The following is a 26,390-nucleotide window of genomic DNA, read 5'->3' on the forward strand; positions in this document are numbered from 1 at the left end:
CATAACCCAAACCATAACCCAAACCATAACCCAAACCATAACCCAAACCATAACCCAAACCATATCCCAAACCATAACCCAAACCATAACCCAAATCATAACCCAAACCATAACCCAAACCATAACCCATACCATAAACCCAAACCATAACCCATACCATAACCCAAACCCTAACCCAAACCATAACCCTAACCCAAACCTTAACCCGAACCCAAACCATAACCCAAACAATAACCCTAACCCAAACCATAACCCTAACCCAAACCATAACCCTAACCCAAACCATAACCAGATTCCCAACCATAACCATAACCCCAACCAAAACCCTATTCCCAACCATAGCCATAACTCCAACCATATCCCCAACCATAGCCATAACTCCAACCATATCCCCAACCATAACCATAACCCTAACTGATAACCCCAACCATAACACCAACCATAACCCAAACACTAACCCCAACCCCTAACAATAACCTTAACCCTAACCCAAACCATAACCCCTAAACCCTAACAATATCCCTAACCCAAACCATAACCCCTAACAATAACCCTAACCCAAACCATAATCCCAACCCCTAACAATAACCATAACCCAAACCATAACCCCTAACCCCTAACAATAACCCTAACCCAAACCATAACCCCAACCTCTAACAATAACCCTAACCCAAACCATAACCCAAACCATAACCCAAACCATAACCCAAACCATAACCCAAACCATAACCCAAACCCTAACCCAAACCATAACACCAACCATAACCCCAACCATAACCCCAACCATAACCCAAACCCTAACCCCAACCCCTAACAATAACCCTAACCCTAACCCAAACCATAACCCCTAACCCCTAACAATATCCCTCACGCAAACCATAACCCCTAACCCCTAACAATATCCCTCACCCAAACCATAACCCCTAACAATAACCCTAACCCAAACCATATTCCCAACCCCTAACAATATCCATAACCCAAACCATAACCCCTAACCCCTAAAAATAACCCTATCCCAAACCATAACCCCAACCCCTAACAATAACCCTAACCCAAAACCTAACCCAAACCATACCCATAACCCCAACCATAACCCCAACCATAACCCCAACCATAACCATAACCCAAACCATAACCCCTAACCCCTAACAATAACCCTAACCCAAACCATAACCCCTAACCCCTAACAATAACCCTAACCCAAACCATAATCCCATCCATAGCCATAACCCCAACCATAACCATAACCCAAACCATAACCCAAACCATAACCCAAACCATAACCCAAACCATAACCCAAACCATAACCCAAACCATAACCCAAACCATAACCCAAACCCTAACCCTAACCCTAACCCTAACCCTAATCCTAACCCTAACCCTAACCCTAACCCTAACCCCAACCCCTAACAATAACCCTAACCCAAACCCAAACCCTAACCCTAACCCTAACCCTAACCCCAACCCCTATAACCATAACCATAACCCAAACCATAACCCAAACCATAACCCAAACCATAACCCAAACCATAACCCAAACCATAACCCAAACCATAACCCAAACCATAACCCAAACCATAACCCAAACCATAACCCAAACCATAACCCAAACCATAACCCAAACCATAACCCAAACCATAACCCAAACCATAACCCAAACCATAACCCAAACCATAACCCAAACCATAACCCAAACCATAACCCAAACCATAACCCAAACCATAACCCAAACCATAACCCAAACCATAACCCAAACCATAACCCAAACCATAACCCAAACCATAACCCATAACCCCTAAAAATAACCCTAACCCAAACCATAACCCCAACCCCTAACAATAACCCTAACCCAAAACCTAACCCAAACCATACCCATAACCCCAACCATAACCATAACCCCTAACCCCTAACAATAACCCTAACCCAAACCATAACCCCAACCCCTAACAATAACCCTAACCTAAACCATAACCCCAACCATAACCATAACCCCAACCCCTAACAATAACCCTAACCTAAACCATAACCCCAACCATAACCATAACCCAAACCATAACCATAACCCAAAACATAACCCCTAACCCCTAACAATAACCCTCAACCAAACCATAACCCCAACCCCTTAACAATAACCCTAACCCAAACCATAACCCCAATCATAACCATAACCCAAACCATAACCCCTAATCCCTTACAATAACCCTAGCCCAAACCATAGCCCCAACCCCTAACAATAACCCTAACCTAAACCATAACCATAACCCAAACCATAACCCCTAACCCCTAACAAGAACCCTAAACCAAACCATAATCCCATCCATAGCCATAACCCCAACCCCTAACAATAACCCTAACCCAAACCATAACCCAAACCATAACCCAAACCATAACCCAAACCATAACCCAAACCATAACCCAAACCATAACCCAAACCATAACCCAAACCATAACCCAAACCATAACCCAAACCATAACCCAAACCATAACCCAAACCATAACCCAAACCATAACCCAAACCATAACCCAAACCATAACCCAAACCATAACCCAAACCATAACCCAAACCATAACCCAAACCATAACCCAAACCATAACCCAAACCATAACCCAAACCATAACCCAAACCATAACCCAAACCATAACCCAAACCATAACCCAAACCATAACCCAAACCATAACCCAAACCATAACCCAAACCATAACCCAAACCATAACCCAAACCATAACCCAAACCATAACCCAAACCATAACCCAAACCATAACCCAAACCATAACCCAAACCCTAACCCAAACCCTAACCCAAACCATAACACTAACCCAAACCATAACCCAAACAATAACCCAAACCCAAACCATAACCCTAACCCAAACCATAACCCCAACCATAACCAGATTCCCAACCATAACCATAACCCCAACCAAAACCAGATTCCCAACCATAGCCATAACTCCAACCATATCCCCAACCATAACCATAACCCTAACCGATAACCCCAACCATAACACCAACCATAACCCCAACCATAACCCCAACCATAACCCAAACCCTAACCCCAACCCCTTAACAATAACCCTAACCCAAACCATAACCCCAATCATAACCATAACCCAAACCATAACCCCTAATCCCTTACAATAACCCTAGCCCAAACCATAACCCCAACCCCTAACAATAACCCTAACCTAAACCATAACCATAACCCAAACCATAACCCCTAACCCCCAACAAGAACCATAACCCAAACCATAACCCCTAACCCCCAACAAGAACCCTAACCCAAACCATAATCCCATCCATAGCCATAACCCCAACCATAACCATAACCCAAACCATAACCCCCAACCCCTAACAATAACCCTAACCCAAACCATAACCCAAACCATAACCCAAACCATAACCCAAACCATAACCCAAACCATAACCCAAACCATAACCCAAACCCTAACCCTAATCCTAACCCTAACCCTAACCCCAACCCCTAACAATAACCCTAACCAAAACCCTAACCCTAATCCTAACCCTAACCCTAACCCCAACCCCTAACAATAACCCTAACCCAAACCATAACCAAAACCATAACCCAAACCATAACCCAAACCATAACCCAAACCATAACCCAAACCATAACCCAAACATAACCCAAACCATAACCCAAACCATAACCCAAACCATAACCCAAACCATAACTCAAACCATAACCCAAACCATAACCCAAACCATAACCCAAACCATAACCCAAACCATAACCCAAACCATAACCCAAACCATAACCCAAACCATAACCCAAACCATAACCCAAACCATAACCCAAACCATAACCCAAACCATAACCCAAACCATAACCCAAACCATAACCCAAACCATAACCCAAACCATAACCCAAACCATAACCCAAACCATAACCCAAACCATAACCCAAACCATAACCCAAACCCTAACCCAAACCATAACACTAACCCAAACCATAACCCAAACAATAACCCTAACCCAAACCATAACCCTAACCCAAACCATAACCCCAACCATAACCAGATTCCCAATCATAACCATAACCCGAACCAAAACCAGATTCCCAACCATAGCCATAACTCCAACCATATCCCCAACCATAACCATAACCCTAACCGATAATCCCCAACCATAACACCAACCATAACCCCAACCATAACCCCAACCATAACCCAAACCCTAACCCCAACCCCTAACAATAACCCTAACCCAAACCATAACCCCTAACCCCTAACAATATCCCTAACCCAAACCATAACCCCTAACCCCTAACAATATCCCTAACCCAAACCATAACCCCTAACAATAACCATAACCCTAACCATAACCCCTAACCCCTAAAAATAACCCTAACCCAAACCATAACCCCAACCCCTATCAATAACCCTAACCCAAAACCTAACCCAAACCATACCCATAACCCCAACCATAACCATTACCCCTAACCCCTAACCCCTAACAATAACCCTAACCCAAACCATAACCCCAACCCCTAACAATAACCCTAACCTAAACCATAACCCCAACCATAACCATAACCCCAACCCCTAACAATAACCCTAACCTAAACCATAACCCCAACCATAACCATAACCCAAACCATAACCATAACCCAAAACATAACCCCTAACCCCTAACAATAACCCTCAACCAAACCATAACCCCAACCCCTTAACAATAACCCTAACCCAAACCATAACCCCAATCATAACCATAACCCAAACCATAACCCCTAATCCCTTACAATAACCCTAGCCCAAACCATAGCCCCAACCCCTAACAATAACCCTAACCTAAACCATAACCATAACCCAAACCATAACCCCTAACCCCTAACAAGAACCCTAAACCAAACCATAATCCCATCCATAGCCATAACCCCAACCCCTAACAATAACCCTAACCCAAACCATAACCCAAACCATAATCCAAACCATAACCCAAACCATAACCCAAACCATAACCCAAACCATAACCCAAACCATAACCCAAACCATAACCCAAACCATAACCCAAACCATAACCCAAACCATAACCCAAACCATAACCCAAACCATAACCCAAACCATAACCCAAACCATAACCCAAACCATAACCCAAACCATAACCCAAACCATAACCCAAACCATAACCCAAACCATAACCCAAACCATAACCCAAACCATAACCCAAACCCTAACCCAAACCATAACACTAACCCAAACCATAACCCAAACAATAACCCAAACCCAAACCATAACCCTAACCCAAACCATAACCCCAACCATAACCAGATTCCCAACCATAACCATAACCCCAACCAAAACCAGATTCCCAACCATAGCCATAACTCCAACCATATCCCCAACCATAACCATAACCCTAACCGATAACCCCAACCATAACACCAACCATAACCCCAACCATAACCCCAACCATAACCCAAACCCTAACCCCAACCCCTAACAATAACCCTAACCCAAACCATAACCCCTAACCCCTAACAATATCCCTAACCCAAACCATAACCCCTAACAATAACCCTAACCCAAACCATAACCCCAACCCCTAACAATAACCATAACCCAAACCATAACCCCTAACCCCTAAAAATAACCCTAACCCAAACCATAACCCCAACCCCTAACAATAACCCTAACCCAAAACCTAACCCAAACCATACCCATAACCCCAACCATAACCATAACCCAAACCATAACCCCTAACCCCTAACCCCTAACAATAACCCTAACCCAAACCATAACCCCAACCCCTAACAATAACCCTAACCTAAACCATAACCTCAACCATAACCATAACCCCAACCCCTAACAATAACCCTAACCTAAACCATAACCCCAACCATAACCATAACCCAAACCATAACCATAACCCAAAACATAACCCCTAACCCCTAACAATAACCCTCAACCAAACCATAACCCCAACCCCTTAACAATAACCCTAACCCAAACCATAACCCCAATCATAACCATAACCCAAACCATAACCCATAATCCCTTACAATAACCCTAGCCCAAACCATAACCCCAACCCCTAACAATAACCCTAACCTAAACCATAACCATAACCCAAACCATAACCCCTAACCCCCAACAAGAACCCTAACCCAAACCATAATCCCATCCATAGCCATAACCCCAACCATAACCATAACCCAAACCATAACCCCCAACCCCTAATAATAACCCTAACCCAAACCATAACCCAAACCATAACCCAAACCATAACCCAAACCATAACCCAAACCATAACCCAAACCATAACCCAAACCATAACCCAAACCATAACCCAAACCATAACCCAAACCATATCCCAAACCATAACCCAAACCATAACCCAAATCATAACCCAAACCATAACCCAAACCATAACCCATACCATAAACCCAAACCATAACCCATACCATAACCCAAACCCTAACCCAAACCATAACCCTAACCCAAACCATAACCCGAACCCAAACCATAACCCAAACAATAACCCTAACCCAAACCATAACCCTAACCCAAACCATAACCCTAACCCAAACCATAACCAGATTCCCAACCATAACCATAACCCCAACCAAAACCCTATTCCCAACCATAGCCATAACTCCAACCATATCCCCAACCATAGCCATAACTCCAACCATATCCCCAACCATAACCATAACCCTAACAGATAACCGCAACCATAACACCAACCATAACCCAAACACTAACCCCAACCCCTAACAATAACCTTAACCCTAACCCAAACCATAACCCCTAAACCCTAACAATATCCCTAACCCAAACCATAACCCCTAACAATAACCCTAACCCAAACCATAATCCCAACCCCTAACAATAACCATAACCCAAACCATAACCCCTAACCCCTAACAATAACCCTAACCCAAACCATAACCCCAACCTCTAACAATAACCCTAACCCAAACCATAACCCAAACCATAACCCAAAACATAACCCAAACCATAACCCAAACCATAACCCAAACCATAACCCAAACCCTAACCCAAACCATAACACCAACCATAACCCCAACCATAACCCCAACCATAACCCAAACCCTAACCCCAACCCCTAACAATAACCCTAACCCTAACCCAAACCATAACCCCTAACCCCTAACAATATCCCTCACGCAAACCATAACCCCTAACCCCTAACAATATCCCTCACCCAAACCATAACCCCTAACAATAACCCTAACCCAAACCATATTCCCAACCCCTAACAATATCCATAACCCAAACCATAACCCCTAACCCCTAAAAATAACCCTATCCCAAACCATAACCCCAACCCCTAACAATAACCCTAACCCAAAACCTAACCCAAACCATACCCATAACCCAAACCATAACCCAAACCATAACCCAAACCATAACCCAAACCATAACCCAAACCATAACCCAAACCATAACCCAAACCATAACCCAAACCATAACCCAAACCATAACCCAAACCATAACCCAAACCATAACCCAAACCCTAACCCAAACCATAACACCAACCATAACCCCAACCATAACCCCAACCATAACCCAAACCCTAACCCCAACCCCTAACAATAACCCTAACCCTAACCCAAACCATAACCCCTAACCCCTAACAATATCCCTCACGCAAACCATAACCCCTAACCCCTAACAATATCCCTCACCCAAACCATAACCCCTAACAATAACCCTAACCCAAACCATATTCCCAACCCCTAACAATATCCATAACCCAAACCATAACCCCTAACCCCTAAAAATAACCCTATCCCAAACCCTAAACCCAACCCCTAACAATAACCCTAACCCAAAACCTAACCCAAACCATACCCATAACCCCAACCATAACCCCAACCATAACCCCAACCATAACCATAACCCAAACCATAACCCCTAACCCCTAACAATAACCCTAACCCAAACCATAATCCCATCCATAGCCATAACCCCAACCATAACCATAACCCAAACCATAACCCCCAACCCCTAACAATAACCCAAACCATAACCCAAACCATAACCAAAACCATAACCCAAACCATAACCCAAACCCTAACCCTAACCCTAACCCTAATCCTAACCCTAACCCTAACCCTAACCCTAACCCTAACCCTAACCCTAACCCCAACCCCTAACAATAACCCTAACCCAAACCCTAACCCTAACCCTAACCCTAAACCCAACCCCTAACAATAACCCTAACCCAAACCATAACCAAAACCATAACCCAAACCATAACCCAAACCATAACCCAAACCATAACCCAAACCATAACCCAAACCATAACCCAAACCATAACCCAAACCATAACCCAAACCATAACCCAAACCATAACCCAAACCATAACCCAAACCATAACCCAAACCATAACCCAAACCATAACCCAAACCATAACCCAAACCATAACCCAAACCATAACCCAAACCATAACCCAAACCATAACCCAAACCATAACCCAAACCATAACCCAAACCATAACCCAAACCATAACCCAAACCCTAACCCAAACCATAACCCAAACAATAACCCTAACCCAAACCATAACCCCAACCATAACCAGATTCCCAATCATAACCATAACCCGAACCAAAACCAGATTCCCAACCATAGCCATAACTCCAACCATATCCCCAACCATAACCATAACCCTAACCGATAATCCCCAACCATAACACCAACCATAACCCCAACCATAACCCCAACCATAACCCAAACCCTAACCCCAACCCCTAACAATAACCCTAACCCAAACCATAACCCCTAACCCCTAACAATATCCCTAACCCCAACCCCTAACAATAACCCTAACCCAAACCATAACCCCTAACCCCTAACAATATCCCTAACCCAAACCATAACCCCTAACCCCTAACAATATCCCTAACCCAAACCATAACCCCTAACAATAACCATAACCCTAACCATAACCCCTAACCCCTAAAAATAACCCTAACCCAAACCATAACCCCAACCCCTATCAATAACCCTAACCCAAAACCTAACCCAAACCATACCCATAACCCCAACCATAACCATTACCCCTAACCCCTAACCCCTAACAATAACCCTAACCCAAACCATAACCCCAACCCCTAACAATAACCCTAACCTAAACCATAACCCCAACCATAACCATAACCCCAACCCCTAACAATAACCCTAACCTAAACCATAACCCCAACCATAACCATAACCCAAACCATAACCATAACCCAAAACATAACCCCTAACCCCTAACAATAACCCTCAACCAAACCATAACCCCAACCCCTTAACAATAACCCTAACCCAAACCATAACCCCAATCATAACCATAACCCAAACCATAACCCCTAATCCCTTACAATAACCCTAGCCCAAACCATAGCCCCAACCCCTAACAATAACCCTAACCTAAACCATAACCATAACCCAAACCATAACCCCTAACCCCTAACAAGAACCCTAAACCAAACCATAATCCCATCCATAGCCATAACCCCAACCCCTAACAATAACCCTAACCCAAACCATAACCCAAACCATAATCCAAACCATAACCCAAACCATAACCCAAACCATAACCCAAACCATAACCCAAACCATAACCCAAACCATAACCCAAACCATAACCCAAACCATAACCCAAACCATAACCCAAACCATAACCCAAACCATAACCCAAACCATAACCCAAACCATAACCCAAACCATAACCCAAACCATAACCCAAACCATAACCCAAACCATAACCCAAACCATAACCCAAACCCTAACCCAAACCATAACACTAACCCAAACCATAACCCAAACAATAACCCAAACCCAAACCATAACCCTAACCCAAACCATAACCCCAACCATAACCAGATTCCCAACCATAACCATAACCCCAACCAAAACCAGATTCCCAACCATAGCCATAACTCCAACTATATCCCCAACCATAACCATAACCCTAACCGATAACCCCAACCATAACACCAACCATAACCCCAACCATAACCCCAACCATAACCCAAACCCTAACCCCAACCCCTAACAATAACCCTAACCCAAACCATAACCCCTAACCCCTAACAATATCCCTAACCCAAACCATAACCCCTAACAATAACCCTAACCCAAACCATAACCCCAACCCCTAACAATAACCATAACCCAAACCATAACCCCTAACCCCTAAAAATAACCCTAACCCAAACCATAACCCCAACCCCTAACAATAACCCTAACCCAAAACCTAACCCAAACCATACCCATAACCCCAACCATAACCATAACCCAAACCATAACCCCTAACCCCTAACCCCTAACAATAACCCTAACCCAAACCATAACCCCAACCCCTAACAATAACCCTAACCTAAACCATAACCCCAACCATAACCATAACCCCAACCCCTAACAATAACCCTAACCTAAACCATAACCCCAACCATAACCATAACCCAAACCATAACCATAACCCAAAACATAACCCCTAACCCCTAACAATAACCCTCAACCAAACCATAACCCCAACCCCTTAACAATAACCCTAACCCAAACCATAACCCCAATCATAACCATAACCCAAACCATAACCCATAATCCCTTACAATAACCCTAGCCCAAACCATAACCCCAACCCCTAACAATAACCCTAACCTAAACCATAACCATAACCCAAACCATAACCCCTAACCCCCAACAAGAACCCTAACCCAAACCATAATCCCATCCATAGCCATAACCCCAACCATAACCATAACCCAAACCATAACCCCCAACCCCTAATAATAACCCTAACCCAAACCATAACCCAAACCATAACCCAAACCATAACCCCCAACCCCTAATAATAACCCTAACCCAAACCATAACCCAAACCATAACCCAAACCATAACCCAAACCATAACCCAAACCATAACCCAAACCATAACCCAAACCATAACCCAAACCATAACCCAAACCATAACCCAAACCATATCCCAAACCATAACCCAAACCATAACCCAAATCATAACCCAAACCATAACCCAAACCATAACCCATACCATAAACCCAAACCATAACCCATACCATAACCCAAACCCTAACCCAAACCATAACCCTAACCCAAACCATAACCCGAACCCAAACCATAACCCAAACAATAACCCTAACCCAAACCATAACCCTAACCCAAACCATAACCCTAACCCAAACCATAACCAGATTCCCAACCATAACCATAACCCCAACCAAAACCCTATTCCCAACCATAGCCATAACTCCAACCATATCCCCAACCATAGCCATAACTCCAACCATATCCCCAACCATAACCATAACCCTAACAGATAACCGCAACCATAACACCAACCATAACCCAAACACTAACCCCAACCCCTAACAATAACCTTAACCCTAACCCAAACCATAACCCCTAAACCCTAACAATATCCCTAACCCAAACCATAACCCCTAACAATAACCCTAACCCAAACCATAATCCCAACCCCTAACAATAACCATAACCCAAACCATAACCCCTAACCCCTAACAATAACCCTAACCCAAACCATAACCCCAACCTCTAACAATAACCCTAACCCAAACCATAACCCAAACCATAACCCAAACCATATCCCAAACCATAACCCAAACCATAACCCAAACCATAACCCAAACCCTAACCCAAACCATAACACCAACCATAACCCCAACCATAACCCCAATCATAACCCAAACCCTAACCCCAACCCCTAACAATAACCCTAACCCTAACCCAAACCATAACCCCTAACCCCTAACAATATCCCTCACGCAAACCATAACCCCTAACCCCTAACAATATCCCTCACCCAAACCATAACCCCTAACAATAACCCTAACCCAAACCATATTCCCAACCCCTAACAATATCCATAACCCAAACCATAACCCCTAACCCCTAAAAATAACCCTATCCCAAACCATAACCCCAACCCCTAACAATAACCCTAACCCAAAACCTAACCCAAACCATACCCATAACCCAAACCATAACCCAAACCATAACCCAAACCATAACCCAAACCATAACCCAAACCATAACCCAAACCATAACCCAAACCATAACCCAAACCATAACCCAAACCATAACCCAAACCATAACCCAAACCATAACCCAAACCATAACCCAAACCCTAACCCAAACCATAACACCAACCATAACCCCAACCATAACCCCAACCATAACCCAAACCCTAACCCCAACCCCTAACAATAACCCTAACCCTAACCCAAACCATAACCCCTAACCCCTAACAATATCCCTCACGCAAACCATAACCCCTAACCCCTAACAATATCCCTCACCCAAACCATAACCCCTAACAATAACCCTAACCCAAACCATATTCCCAACCCCTAACAATATCCATAACCCAAACCATAACCCCTAACCCCTAAAAATAACCCTATCCCAAACCCTAAACCCAACCCCTAACAATAACCCTAACCCAAAACCTAACCCAAACCATACCCATAACCCCAACCATAACCCCAACCATAACCCCAACCATAACCATAACCCAAACCATAACCCCTAACCCCTAACAATAACCCTAACCCAAACCATAATCCCATCCATAGCCATAACCCCAACCATAACCATAACCCAAACCATAACCCCCAACCCCTAACAATAACCCAAACCATAACCCAAACCATAACCAAAACCATAACCCAAACCATAACCCAAACCCTAACCCTAACCCTAACCCTAATCCTAACCCTAACCCTAACCCTAACCCTAACCCTAACCCTAACCCTAACCCTAACCCCAACCCCTAACAATAACCCTAACCCAAACCCTAACCCTAACCCTAACCCTAAACCCAACCCCTAACAATAACCCTAACCCAAACCATAACCAAAACCATAACCCAAACCATAACCCAAACCATAACCCAAACCATAACCCAAACCATAACCCAAACCATAACCCAAACCATAACCCAAACCATAACCCAAACCATAACCCAAACCATAACCCAAACCATAACCCAAACCATAACCCAAACCATAACCCAAACCATAACCCAAACCATAACCCAAACCATAACCCAAACCATAACCCAAACCATAACCCAAACCATAACCCAAACCATAACCCAAACCATAACCCAAACCATAACCCAAACCATAACCCAAACCCTAACCCAAACCATAACCCAAACCCTAACCCAAACCATAACACTAACCCAAACCATAACCCAAACAATAACCCTAACCCAAACCATAACCCCAACCATAACCAGATTCCCAATCATAACCATAACCCGAACCAAAACCAGATTCCCAACCATAGCCATAACTCCAACCATATCCCCAACCATAACCATAACCCTAACCGATAATCCCCAACCATAACACCAACCATAACCCCAACCATAACCCCAACCATAACCCAAACCCTAACCCCAACCCCTAACAATAACCCTAACCCAAACCATAACCCCTAACCCCTAACAATATCCCTAACCCCAACCCCTAACAATAACCCTAACCCAAACCATAACCCCTAACCCCTAACAATATCCCTAACCCAAACCATAACCCCTAACCCCTAACAATATCCCTAACCCAAACCATAACCCCTAACAATAACCATAACCCTAACCATAACCCCTAACCCCTAAAAATAACCCTAACCCAAACCATAACCCCAACCCCTATCAATAACCCTAACCCAAAACCTAACCCAAACCATACCCATAACCCCAACCATAACCATTACCCCTAACCCCTAACCCCTAACAATAACCCTAACCCAAACCATAACCCCAACCCCTAACAATAACCCTAACCTAAACCATAACCCCAACCATAACCATAACCCCAACCCCTAACAATAACCCTAACCTAAACCATAACCCCAACCATAACCATAACCCAAACCATAACCATAACCCAAAACATAACCCCTAACCCCTAACAATAACCCTCAACCAAACCATAACCCCAACCCCTTAACAATAACCCTAACCCAAACCATAACCCCAATCATAACCATAACCCAAACCATAACCCCTAATCCCTTACAATAACCCTAGCCCAAACCATAGTCCCAACCCCTAACAATAACCCTAACCTAAACCATAACCATAACCCAAACCATAACCCCTAACCCCTAACAAGAACCCTAAACCAAACCATAATCCCATCCATAGCCATAACCCCAACCCCTAACAATAACCCTAACCCAAACCATAACCCAAACCATAATCCAAACCATAACCCAAACCATAACCCAAACCATAACCCAAACCATAACCCAAACCATAACCCAAACCATAACCCAAACCATAACCCAAACCATAACCCAAACCATAACCCAAACCATAACCCAAACCATAACCCAAACCATAACCCAAACCATAACCCAAACCATAACCCAAACCATAACCCAAACCATAACCCAAACCATAACCCAAACCATAACCCAAACCATAACCCAAACCCTAACCCAAACCCTAACCCAAACCATAACACTAACCCAAACCATAACCCAAACAATAACCCAAACCCAAACCATAACCCTAACCCAAACCATAACCCCAACCATAACCAGATTCCCAACCATAACCATAACCCCAACCAAAACCAGATTCCCAACCATAGCCATAACTCCAACCATATCCCCAACCATAACCATAACCCTAACCGATAACACCAACCATAACCCCAACCATAACCCCAACCATAACCCAAACCCTAACCCCAACCCCTAACAATAACCCTAACCCAAACCATAACCCCTAACCCCTAACAATATCCCTAACCCAAACCATAACCCCTAACAATAACCCTAACCCAAACCATAACCCCAACCCCTAACAATAACCATAACCCAAACCATAACCCCTAACCCCTAAAAATAACCCTAACCCAAACCATAACCCCAACCCCTAACAATAACCCTAACCCAAAACCTAACCCAAACCATACCCATAACCCCAACCATAACCATAACCCAAACCATAACCCCTAACCCCTAACCCCTAACAATAACCCTAACCCAAACCATAACCCCAACCCCTAACAATAACCCTAACCTAAACCATAACCCCAACCATAACCATAACCCCAACCCCTAACAATAACCCTAACCTAAACCATAACCCCAACCATAACCATAACCCAAACCATAACCATAACCCAAAACATAACCCCTAACCCCTAACAATAACCCTCAACCAAACCATAACCCCAACCCCTTAACAATAACCCTAACCCAAACCATAACCCCAATCATAACCATAACCCAAACCATAACCCATAATCCCTTACAATAACCCTAGCCCAAACCATAACCCCAACCCCTAACAATAACCCTAACCTAAACCATAACCATAACCCAAACCATAACCCCTAACCCCCAACAAGAACCCTAACCCAAACCATAATCCCATCCATAGCCATAACCCCAACCATAACCATAACCCAAACCATAACCCCCAACCCCTAATAATAACCCTAACCCAAACCATAACCCAAACCATAACCCAAACCATAACCCAAACCATAACCCAAACCATAACCCAAACCATAACCCAAACCATAACCCAAACCATATCCCAAACCATAACCCAAACCATAACCCAAATCATAACCCAAACCATAACCCAAACCATAACCCATACCATAAACCCAAACCATAACCCATACCATAACCCAAACCCTAACCCAAACCATAACCCTAACCCAAACCTTAACCCGAACCCAAACCATAACCCAAACAATAACCCTAACCCAAACCATAACCCTAACCCAAACCATAACCCTAACCCAAACCATAACCAGATTCCCAACCATAACCATAACCCCAACCAAAACCCTATTCCCAACCATAGCCATAACTCCAACCATATCCCCAACCATAGCCATAACTCCAACCATATCCCCAACCATAACCATAACCCTAACTGATAACCCCAACCATAACACCAACCATAACCCAAACACTAACCCCAACCCCTAACAATAACCTTAACCCTAACCCAAACCATAACCCCTAAACCCTAACAATATCCCTAACCCAAACCATAACCCCTAACAATAACCCTAACCCAAACCATAATCCCAACCCCTAACAATAACCATAACCCAAACCATAACCCCTAACCCCTAACAATAACCCTAACCCAAACCATAACCCCAACCTCTAACAATAACCCTAACCCAAACCATAACCCAAACCATAACCCAAACCATAACCCAAACCATAACCCAAACCATAACCCAAACCCTAACCCAAACCATAACACCAACCATAACCCCAACCATAACCCCAACCATAACCCAAACCCTAACCCCAACCCCTAACAATAACCCTAACCCTAACCCAAACCATAACCCCTAACCCCTAACAATATCCCTCACGCAAACCATAACCCCTAACCCCTAACAATATCCCTCACCCAAACCATAACCCCTAACAATAACCCTAACCCAAACCATATTCCCAACCCCTAACAATATCCATAACCCAAACCATAACCCCTAACCCCTAAAAATAACCCTATCCCAAACCATAACCCCAACCCCTAACAATAACCCTAACCCAAAACCTAACCCAAACCATACCCATAACCCCAACCATAACCCCAACCATAACCATAACCCAAACCATAACCCCTAACCCCTAACAATAACCCTAACCCAAACCATAACCCCTAACCCCTAACAATAACCCTAACCCAAACCATAATCCCATCCATAGCCATAACCCCAACCATAACCATAACCCAAACCATAACCCAAACCATAACCCAAACCATAACCCAAACCATAACCCAAACCATAACCCAAACCATAACCCAAACCATAACCCAAACCCTAACCCTAACCCTAACCCTAACCCTAATCCTAACCCTAACCCTAACCCTAACCCCAACCCCTAACAATAACCCTAACCCAAACCCAAACCCTAACCCTAACCCTAACCCTAACCCTAACCCCAACCCCTATAACCATAACCATAACCCAAACCATAACCCAAACCATAACCCAAACCATAACCCAAACCATAACCCAAACCATAACCCAAACCATAACCCAAACCATAACCCAAACCATAACCCAAACCATAACCCAAACCATAACCCAAACCATAACCCAAACCATAACCCAAACCATAACCCAAACCATAACCCAAACCATAACCCAAACCATAACCCAAACCATAACCCAAACCATAACCCAAACCATAACCCAAACCATAACCCAAACCATAACCCAAACCATAACCCAAACCATAACCCATAACCCCTAAAAATAACCCTAACCCAAACCATAACCCCAACCCCTAACAATAACCCTAACCCAAAACCTAACCCAAACCATACCCATAACCCCAACCATAACCATAACCCCTAACCCCTAACAATAACCCTAACCCAAACCATAACCCCAACCCCTAACAATAACCCTAACCTAAACCATAACCCCAACCATAACCATAACCCCAACCCCTAACAATAACCCTAACCTAAACCATAACCCCAACCATAACCATAACCCAAACCATAACCATAACCCAAAACATAACCCCTAACCCCTAACAATAACCCTCAACCAAACCATAACCCCAACCCCTTAACAATAACCCTAACCCAAACCATAACCCCAATCATAACCATAACCCAAACCATAACCCCTAATCCCTTACAATAACCCTAGCCCAAACCATAGCCCCAACCCCTAACAATAACCCTAACCTAAACCATAACCATAACCCAAACCATAACCCCTAACCCCTAACAAGAACCCTAAACCAAACCATAATCCCATCCATAGCCATAACCCCAACCCCTAACAATAACCCTAACCCAAACCATAACCCAAACCATAACCCAAACCATAACCCAAACCATAACCCAAACCATAACCCAAACCATAACCCAAACCATAACCCAAACCATAACCCAAACCATAACCCAAACCATAACCCAAACCATAACCCAAACCATAACCCAAACCATAACCCAAACCATAACCCAAACCATAACCCAAACCATAACCCAAACCATAACCCAAACCATAACCCAAACCATAACCCAAACCATAACCCAAACCATAACCCAAACCATAACCCAAACCATAACCCAAACCATAACCCAAACCATAACCCAAACCATAACCCAAACCATAACCCAAACCATAACCCAAACCATAACCCAAACCATAACCCAAACCATAACCCAAACCATAACCCAAACCATAACCCAAACCATAACCCAAACCATAACCCAAACCATAACCCAAACCATAACCCAAACCATAACACTAACCCAAACCATAACCCAAACAATAACCCAAACCCAAACCATAACCCTAACCCAAACCATAACCCCAACCATAACCAGATTCCCAACCATAACCATAACCCCAACCAAAACCAGATTCCCAACCATAGCCATAACTCCAACCATATCCCCAACCATAACCATAACCCTAACCGATAACCCCAACCATAACACCAACCATAACCCCAACCATAACCCCAACCATAACCCAAACCCTAACCCCAACCCCTTAACAATAACCCTAACCCAAACCATAACCCCAATCATAACCATAACCCAAACCATAACCCCTAATCCCTTACAATAACCCTAGCCCAAACCATAACCCCAACCCCTAACAATAACCCTAACCTAAACCATAACCATAACCCAAACCATAACCCCTAACCCCCAACAAGAACCATTACCCAAACCATAACCCCTAACCCCCAACAAGAACCCTAACCCAAACCATAATCCCATCCATAGCCATAACCCCAACCATAACCATAACCCAAACCATAACCCCCAACCCCTAACAATAACCCTAACCCAAACCATAACCCAAACCATAACCCAAACCATAACCCAAACCATAACCCAAACCATAACCCAAACCATAACCCAAACCATATCCCAAACCATAACCCAAACCATAACCCAAACCATAACCCAAACCATAACCCAAACCATAACCCATACCATAAACCCAAACCATAACCCATACCATAACCCAAACCCTAACCCAAACCATAACCCTAACCCAAACCATAACCCGAACCCAAACCATAACCCAAACCCTAACCCAAACCATAACCCTAACCCAAACCATAACCCGAACCCAAACCATAACCCAAACAATAACCCTAACCCAAACCATAACCCTAACCCAAACCATAACCCTAACCCAAACCATAACCAGATTCCCAACCATAACCATAACCCCAACCAAAACCCTATTCCCAACCATAGCCATAACTCCAACCATATCCCCAACCATAGCCATAACTCCAACCATATCCCCAACCATAACCATAACCCTAACTGATAACCCCAACCATAACACCAACCATAACCCAAACACTAACCCCAACCCCTAACAATAACCTTAACCCGAACCCAAACCATAACCCCTAAACCCTAACAATATCCCTAACCCAAACCATAACCCCTAACAATAACCCTAACCCAAACCATAATCCCAACCCCTAACAATAACCATAACCCAAACCATAACCCCTAACCCCTAACAATAACCCTAACCCAAACCATAACCCCAACCTCTAACAATAACCCTAACCCAAACCATAACCATAACCATAACCCAAACCATAACCCAAACCATAACCCAAACCATAACCCAAACCATAACCCAAACCATAACCCAAACCATAACCCAAACCATAACCCAAACCCTAACCCAAACCATAACACCAACCATAACCCCAACCATAACCCCAACCATACCCAAACCCTAACCCCAACCCCTAACAATAACCCTAACCCTAACCCAAACCATAACCCCTAACCCCTACCAATATCCCTCACGCAAACCATAACCCCTAACCCCTAACAATATCCCTCACCCAAACCATAACCCCTAACAATAACCCTAACCCAAACCATATTCCCAACCCCTAACAATATCCATAACCCAAACCATAACCCCTAACCCCTAAAAATAACCCTATCCCAAACCATAACCCCAACCCCTAACAATTACCCTAACCCAAAACCTAACCCAAACCATACCCATAACCCCAACCATAACCCCAACCATAACCATAACCCAAACCATAACCCCTAACCCCTAACAATAACCCTAACCCAAACCATAATCCCATCCATAGCCATAACCCCAACCATAACCATAACCCCCAACCCCTAACAATAACCCAAACCATAACCCAAACCATAACCCAAACCATAACCCTAACCCAAACCCTAACCCTAACCCTAACCCCAACCCCTAACAATAACCCTAACCCAAACCATAACCCAAACCATAACCCAAACCATAACCCAAACCATAACCCAAACCATAACCCAAACCATAACCCAAACCATAACCCAAACCATAACCCAAACCATAACCCAAACCATAACCCAAACCATTACCCAAACCATAACCCAAACCATAACCCTAACCCAAACAATAACCCTAACCCAAACCATAACCCTAACCCAAACCATAACCCTAACCCAAACCATAATCAGATTCCCAACCATAACCATAACCCCAACCAAAACCATATTCCCAACCATAGCCATAACTCCAACCATATCCCCAACCATAACCATAACCCTAACTGATAACCCCAACCATAACACCAACCACAACCCCAACCATAACCCAAACCCTAACCCCAACCCCTAACAATAACCCTAACCCTAACCCAAACCATAACCCCTAACAATATCCCTAACCCAAACCATAACCCCTAACAATAACCCTAACCCAAACCATAATCCCAACCTCTAACAATAACCATAACCCAAACCATAACCCCTAACCCCTAACAATAACCCTAACCCAAACCATAACCCCAACCCCTAACAATAACCCTAACCCAAAACCTAACCCAAACCATAACCATAACCCCAACCATAACCCCAACCATAACCTCAACCCAAACCATAACCCCTAACCCCTAACAATAACCCTAACCCTAACCCAAACCATAACCCCAACCCCTAACAATAACCCTAACCTAAACCATAACCCCAACCATAACCATAACCCAAACCATAACCATAACCCAAACCATAACCATAACCCAAACCATAACCATAACCCAAAACATAACCCCTAACCCCTAACAATAACCCTCAACCAAACCATAACCCCAACCCCTAACAATAACCCTAACCCAAACCATAACCCCAATCATAACCATAACCCAAACCATAACCCCTAATCCCTTACAATAACCCTAACCCAAACCATAACCCCAACGCCTAACAATAACCCTAACCTAAACCATAACCCCAACCATAACCATAACCCAAACCATAACCCCTAACAAGAACCCTAACCCAAACCATAATCCCATCCATAGCCATAACCCCAACCATAACCATAACCCAAACCATAACCCCCAACCCCTAACAATAACCCTCACCTAAACCATAACCCCAAACATAACCATAACCCCTAACCCCTAACCAGAACCCTAACCCAAACCATAATCCCATCTATAGCCATAACCCAAATCATAATCCCATCCATAGCCATAACCCCAACCATAACAATAACCCAAACCATAACCCCCAACCCCTAACAATAACCCAAACCATAACCCAAACCATAACCCAAACCATAACCCAAACCATAACCCAAACCATAACCCAAACCATAACCCAAACCATAACCCAAACCATAACCCAAACCATAACCCAAACCATAACCCAAACCATAACCCAAACCATAACCCAAACCATAACCCAAACCATAACCCAAACCATAACCCAAACCATAACCCAAACCATAACCCAAACCATAACCCAAACCATAACCCAAACCATAACCCAAACCATAACCCAAACCCTAACCCAAACCATAACACTAACCCAAACCATAACCCAAACAATAACCCAAACCCAAACCATAACCCTAACCCAAACCATAACCCCAACCATAACCAGATTCCCAACCATAACCATAACCCCAACCAAAACCAGATTCCCAACCATAACCAGATTCCCAACCATAACCATAACCCCAACCAAAACCAGATTCCCAACCATAGCCATAACTCCAACCATATCCCCAACCATAACCATAACCCTAACCGATAACCCCAACCATAACACCAACCATAACCCCAACCATAACCCCAACCATAACCCAAACCCTAACCCCAACCCCTAACAATAACCCTAACCCAAACCATAACCCCTAACCCCTAACAATATCCCTAACCCAAACCATAACCCCTAACAATAACCCTAACCCAAACCATAACCCCAACCCCTAACAATAACCATAACCCAAACCATAACCCCTAACCCCTAAAAATAACCCTAACCCAAACCATAACCCCAACCCCTAACAATAACCCTAACCCAAAACCTAACCCAAACCATACCCATAACCCCAACCATAACCATAACCCAAACCATAACCCCTAACCCCTAACCCCTTACCCCTAACAATAACCCTAACCCAAACCATAACCCCAACCCCTAACAATAACCCTAACCTAAACCATAACCCCAACCATAACCATAACCCCAACACCTAACAATAACCCTAACCTAAACCATAACCCCAACCATAACCATAACCCAAACCATAACCATAACCCAAAACATAACCCCTAACCCCTAACAATAACCCTCAACCAAACCATAACCCCAACCCCTTAACAATAACCCTAACCCAAACCATAACCCCAATCATAACCATAACCCAAACCATAACCCCTAATCCCTTACAATAACCCTAGCCCAAACCATAACCCCAACCCCTAACAATAACCCTAACCTAAACCATAACCATAACCCAAACCATAACCCCTAACCCCCAACAAGAACCATAACCCAAACCATAACCCCTAACCCCCAACAAGAACCCTAACCCAAACCATAATCCCATCCATAGCCATAACCCCAACCATAACCATAACCCAAACCATAACCCCCAACCCCTAACAATAACCCTAACCCAAACCATAACCCAAACCATAACCCAAACCATAACCCAAACCATAACCCAAACCATAACCCAAACCATAACCCAAACCATAACCCAAACCCTAACCCTAATCCTAACCCTAACCCTAACCCCAACCCCTAACAATAACCCTAACCCAAACCCTAACCCTAACCCTAACCCTAACCCCAACCCCTAACAATAACCCTAACCCAAACCATAACCAAAACCATAACCCAAACCATAACCCAAACCATAACCCAAACCATAACCCAAACCATAACCCAAACATAACCCAAACCATAACCCAAACCATAACCCAAACCATAACCCAAACCATAACCCAAACCATAACCCAAACCATAACCCAAACCATAACCCAAACCATAACCCAAACCATAACCCAAACCATAACCCAAACCATAACCCAAACCATAACCCAAACCATAACCCAAACCATAACCCAAACCATAACCCAAACCATAACCCAAACCATAACCCAAACCATAACCCAAACCATAACCCAAACCATAACCCAAACCATAACCCAAACCATAACCCAAACCATAACCCAAACCATAACCCAAACCATAACCCAAACCATAACCCAAACCATAACCCAAACCATAACCCAAACCATAACCCAAACCATAACCCAAACCATAACCCAAACCATAACCCAAACCATAACCCAAACCATAACCCAAACCATAACCCAAACCATAACCCAAACCATAACCCAAACCATAACCCAAACCATAACCCAAACCATAACCCAAACCATAACCCAAACCATAACCCAAACCATAACCCAAACCATAACCCAAACCATAACCCAAACCATAACCCAAACCATAACCCAAACCATAACCCAAACCATAACCCAAACCATAACCCAAACCATAACCCAAACCATAACCCAAACCATAACCCAAACAATAACCCAAACCATAACCCAAACCATAACCCAAACCATAACCCAAACCATAACCCAAACCATAACCCAAACCATAACCCAAACCATAACCCAAACCATAACCCAAACCATAACCCAAACCATAACCCAAACCATAACCCAAACCATAACTCAAACCATAACCCAAACCATAACCCATACCATAACCCAAACCATAACCCAAACCATAACCCAAACAACAACCCTAACCCAAACAATAACCCTAACCCAAACCATAACCCTAACCCAAACCATAACCCTAACCCAAACCATAACCAGATTCCCAACCATAACCATAACCCCAACCAAAACCATATTCCCAACCATAGCCATAACTCCAACCATATCCCCAACCATAACCATAACCCTAACTGATAACCCCAACCATAACACCAACCATAACCCCAACCATAACCCAAACCCTAACCCCAACCCCTAACAATAACCTTAACCCTAACCCAAACCATAACCCCTAATCCCTAACAATATCCCTAACCCAAACCATAACCCCTAACAATAACCCTAACCCAAACCATTACCCCAACCCCTAACAATAACCCTAACCCAAACCATAACCACAACACCTAACAATAACCATAACCCAAACCATAACCATAACCATAACCCCAACCATAACCATAACCCAAACCATAACCCCTAACCCCTAACAATAACCCTAACCCAAACCATGACCCCAACCCCTAACAATAACCCTAACCCAAACCATAACCATAACCCCTGACAATAACCCTAACCCAAACCATAACCCCAACCCCTAACAATAACCCTAACCTAAACCATAACCCCAACCATAACCATAACCCAAACCATAACCATAACCCAAAACATAACCCCTAACCCCTAACAATAACCCTCAACCAAACCATAACCCCAACCCCTAACAATAACCCTAACCCAAACCATAACCCCAATCATAACCATAACCCAAACCATAACCCCTAATCCCTTACAATAACCCTAGCCCAAACCATAACCCCAACCCCTAACAATAACCCTAACCTAAACCATAACCATAACCCAAACCATAACCCCTAACCCCTAACAAGAACCCTAACCCAAACCATAATACCATCCATAGCCATAACCCCTAACAATAACCCTAACCCAAACCATAACCCCCAACCCCTAACAATAACCCTAACCATAACCATAACCAAAACCATAACCCAAACCATAACCCAAACCATAACCCAAACCATAACCCAAACATAACCCAAACCATAACCCAAACCATAACCCAAACCATAACCCAAACCATAACCCAAACCATAACCCAAACTATAACCCAAACCATAACCCAAACTATAACCCATACCATAACCCAAACCCTAACCCAAACTATAACCCTAACCCAAACCATAACCCAAACCCAAACCCTAACCCTAACCCAAACCCTAACCCAAACCATAACCCAAACCATAACCCTAAACCAAACCATAACCCTAACCCAAACCATAACCAGATTCCCAACCATAACCATAACCCCAACCAAAACCATATTCCCAACCATAGCCATAACTCCAACCATATCCCCAACCATAACCATAACCCTAACTGATAACCCCAACCATAACACCAACCATAACCCCAACCCTAACCCCAACCCCTAACAATAACCCTAACCCTAACCCAAACCATAACCCCTAACAATATCCCTAACCCAAACCATAACCCCTAACAATAACCCTAACCCAAACCATAATCCCAACCCCAACCATAACCATAACCCAAACCATAACCCCTAACCCCTAACAATAACCCTAACCCAAACCATAACCCCAACCCCTAACAATAACCCTAACCTAAACCATAACCCCAACCATAACCATAACCCAAACCATAACCATAACCCAAAACATAACCCCTAACCCCTAACAATAACCCTCAACCAAACCATAACCCCAACCCCTAACATTTACCCTAACCCAAACCATAACCCCAATCATAACCATAACCCAAACCATAACCCCTAATCCCTTACAATAACCCTAACCCAAACCATAACCCCAACGCCTAACCTAAACCATAACCCCAACCATAACCATAACCCCAACCATAACCATAACCCAAACCATAACCCCCAACCCCTAACAATAACCCTCACCTAAACCATAACCCCAACCATAACCATAACCCAAACCATAACCCCTAACCCCTAACAAGAACCCTAACCCAAACCATAATCCCATCCATAGCCATAACCCCAACCATAACCATAACCCAAACCATAACCCCCAACCCCTAACAATAACCCAAACCATAACCCAAACCATAACCCAAACCATAACCCAAACCATAACCCAAACCATAACCCAAACCCTAACCCAAACCATAACCCAAACCATAACCCAAACCATAACCCAAACCATAACCCAAACCATAACCCAAACCATAACCCAAACCATAACCCAAACCATAACCCAAACCATAACCCAAACCATAACCCAAACCATAACCCAAACCATAACCCAAACCATAACCCCT

The sequence above is a fragment of the Stigmatopora nigra genome, unplaced genomic scaffold, assembly GCF_051989575.1.
Source record: "Stigmatopora nigra isolate UIUO_SnigA unplaced genomic scaffold, RoL_Snig_1.1 HiC_scaffold_27, whole genome shotgun sequence".
Taxonomy (NCBI): Eukaryota; Metazoa; Chordata; class Actinopteri; order Syngnathiformes; family Syngnathidae; genus Stigmatopora; species Stigmatopora nigra.